This window comes from Lissotriton vulgaris, chromosome 6, assembly GCF_964263255.1.
Source record: "Lissotriton vulgaris chromosome 6, aLisVul1.2, whole genome shotgun sequence".
NCBI lineage: Eukaryota > Metazoa > Chordata > Amphibia > Caudata > Salamandridae > Lissotriton > Lissotriton vulgaris.
Window position 1 is genome coordinate 1795477148 of NC_141694.1, and position 3757 is coordinate 1795480904.

Consider the following 3757-nt stretch of genomic DNA (forward strand, 5'->3'; position numbering starts at 1 on the left):
TGTCAACTGCACTCACAGGGCCTATTTACCACCAATTCAACCATGACTTCATGCCTCCTGCTTGGCAACATTTTTGTGGGTGCATAGGATTTGCACCCTCGTTCAGGTTTGCCCACTCAGATTTGCCTCCTCACGTTTGTTTTGCTTTGCTTTCTCTTATTGGTTGCCCGTTAGTCCCTCCGGTACCCCCATGATTGTTGCCTTATTTCTCCTTTTTCTCCCAATTTGATTGTCTGTCTTTGGGTTGCTGCATGTGTGCAAGATGACCGGCTCTTTGGCATCCTGGAGATAAGCACTGGTATTCTGGTCAATGTCTGGTCCCAACATGTTATCCTCCTTTGGGGAGCAGGGTAAGCTGACGACATCAGCTATCACTGTATCATTCTCTACGTCTACCGGTGTGTAATGCTCTGATGTTTACCATTCTTACTTAGAGCACCTCCTGTGGCAGACAGTTTACTAATCTAGAAGCCAACACCAATTTGGAACTACAGTCGCCATCCTGCTTCTGCAAGCTCTCCTGTGCTCCTCTTCCCCCCGCCCCCCCAGCTCCCTCACTTTCTCTATTGAGGTGAGTGAGTTCTCATCCCACAACTTTTGCATCTTACAAATTGCTCCAAACAGATACCCAGCCCTTCATAAACACCATCAATGACCCCAAGACCTGGGTAGATATATTGGTACTATCACAATGTTTACAAAATGGTGCCTCATATCAAGTACAAAAATATTTCCTTTACATATGTTATATCTAAAAGAAAAATATTGACTACAAGAAATGGAAGACAAAAATAGCATCACAAAATAGGAAAGTATAATGAATCTTTCATTTTAAACAAAATAATAACTTTAACAAAAGTGTATTTAGAAAAATACATTAAACTACATGTATTATAAAAAAACGAAAGTTTCAATGTATAAACATAAAATAAAAAAATATATATTAGAAATTACAAAATAATAAACATAATATATAAATAAATACAATGATAAAATAAAGATGAACATCTTAACTCAAATAATCATTATTATTAATAACAAGTGAAAACACTATATATAAAATATTTCACAAATACATATACAGTACAATTGTTCAAATGAAACAAATAATTTAATACAAATAATATTTCTTCTAAAAATACATATATAAAAATAACTATTTAAATACTTTTTAAAACTAAACCACAAGAAATAAATCTTAAAAAAATTAAAAACAAAAAATACACATAAAAGGCGTAGGGCCTGATTGCGACTTTGGCACAGAAGCAACGGTGCAATGCCGGCCTGCTGCGCCAAAGCTGCACAAGCACTGCCGACCGTATTACGTATAAAAAATGTGTTACTCGTAATACAGCAGACGGTCCTTTGCAATTCCCATGGTGCTGCCTGATACCGGCAACGCAATGGGAACAGCAAAAAGTTCCAGCACGTCATGAATATGGACTGCCAGACTCATAGGCAGGCCCTTAGACTTTTAGGGGCCTTATTGACTATTCCCTCCAGAAATTAAGCAACAGTTGGGGAAGTGTTATATACATTTGTACAAATATCTACAACATACATTATTAAAATGTACTAATCGAAAATGTGACTATATATATATAGATAGATATATAAATATATATATATGTATGTATATAGATATAGCGTTAACAATCTTTCACTCTACAACTCTAAAATTCCAGGATAACAGAATAGTACCTGCAACAAATTAACAATATATATTAATTTAAAAATAATACAATTTACAAAACTACAATTAATATTAAGCATGTTGCATCCAATTAATCTGAACATTATTAAAATCAATTAAATCAATTATAAACTCACTAATACAATTAACAATTACAAAACATAATCACCATGTTATCTATTAAACAATTTACAAATAAAATCATTTTGAAAACTAATAATCAAACAAAAATTAAAAATAGGAATGATTTATAACAATAAAAAAGAAACATTAAAAAGTACTTCCCAATTTATTCGCATACAAACCCAACATCTTACCAATAAAAATGTTTTAATAAAAAAAAATCTTTAAATATATTACCAAATCAAAAAATACTTTAAGAAATTGCACACACTTAACATTAAAATAGTTATAATTCACAAAACAAACACTAATAAAACACAACAAAATAATTAGAAATGCATTATTACGCAACTATATTAAAAAAGATATAAAGACCCTAAAAAATGATATTCTTATCTTGTATTGTTTTCTCCCATGATATTTTGACATCACTATGTTTTTGGCACAATATTTGTGGCCCATGATATTTTAGATACCATATTATGGAGGAACACCATTATAGTTATTACAATCTAAACATAGGTATGTCTCCATTTTTGTAGGTCATAACAATGTTGGTGCAGGTTTTTTCTGAGGATGCTCTGTCTTCACAATCAAACCTTTTATATTGTCTTCACCTGCATAAACAATAGGGGCCTACTTACGACTTTACCGCTCCTCCGAATGTTGCTGTCGCCTGCCGGCCTGAATACTGCTTTCCACTGGTCTGGCGGGAGTAAGGCATGCCAATTTCCCTTCGGCCCCCTTAAAAAGGTGACGGTGCCTTTTAAAAAGGCATTGGAATGGGAACACCTCTCAAGGTTCCTGCAAGGCATAGACTCATAAGTCCATGATGTGCAGGAACCTATTTGCATGCACAAAGGGGGGGGACATGTTATGCCCCCCCTTGTGTGCATCCACATATATCCGAGGCCCTATAGGGCCCCCTTTGTTTTCTCTCCACCAGGCTTTTCAAAGCGCTGGAGCGCCATGAAAAGCCTTGTGGAGAGGAAAGTCGTAATATGCTTGGCAGAACCGTGGTTGTCCCGCCAAACATATTGGGACCTCTGACCTCTTCTCCTACTGAAGGGAATAACGGTTCCCTGGCAGAGCCAGTGATCGTAGTGCGGTCCGAATGCCCGAGTCATAATCGGGCGGTCAGGCCACTTGTGCGGCGGTGACTGCATCCGCCACCGCCGTGCCACCATGAGTCTGGCAGTCCAAGTACCGCTTCGGCGGCACATATAGTAAAATTAGAATGATACAGAGAAGATTAGCATGGCCCCTGCACAAGGATGACACATACATTTGTGAAGCTTTCCATATTTTTAACACTGTATATATCTTGTTCACAACCAGCACTTGTTTGCACTTTGTTACTTCAGCACCTGCGCCATTTTAGTTTATTACTTGTGACAGCACCTTAGTGTCTTTTATACAATGTAAAAAGAGAAAAAAAGTGTTTATTTTCTTCAATACAATTCTTTGATTTATTCATGATTCGTGTGCCTCTTTGTTGTTTTCCCCTATTTTTTTCCATTAACTACTGTGACACAAATGTTTGAATAACTGTATTTTTACTACTGTTTCTTATTCAATGAAAAAAAAACAATTCTATACCAGACAGAACCAACATTTATCCTTATATAGACTTGTAATCTGGCCCTAATTGTTGTCTCATTTATTATCCCCATCAAATTGTTATCATGTTGTAAAACATCCCAGTGATTCCAAATGAGTTTATAACTATTACGTGATTGGTATGCAACTTGAATAATGCATCTTATCCAAACATCTTTCATCATCTTCCTCTGCGGTAGTGGCTACTAGACAGGGGCGGCTTGGCACTGCGGGCACTCGGGCATGGACCGGAGGGCCGGTGTCTCAGTGCACTCTGTGGGCCATTTTCCCCCCTTTACCAGTCCACAGAGAGCACTGACAGGGAGAGGAAAGCAGCTTTAC

The 3757-nt window shown here is 36.8% G+C and overlaps 1 non-coding gene across 1 annotated transcript; it reads left to right on the plus strand.

Annotated features, from left to right (window-relative positions):
• Positions 1 to 3019: 3019 nt before the first annotated feature.
• LOC147709503 (U6 spliceosomal RNA) lies at positions 3020 to 3125 on the plus strand. Its single transcript, XR_015296888.1, has one exon. It is a non-coding gene; the product is annotated as a U6 spliceosomal RNA (small nuclear RNA).
• Positions 3126 to 3757: the final 632 nt, after the last annotated feature.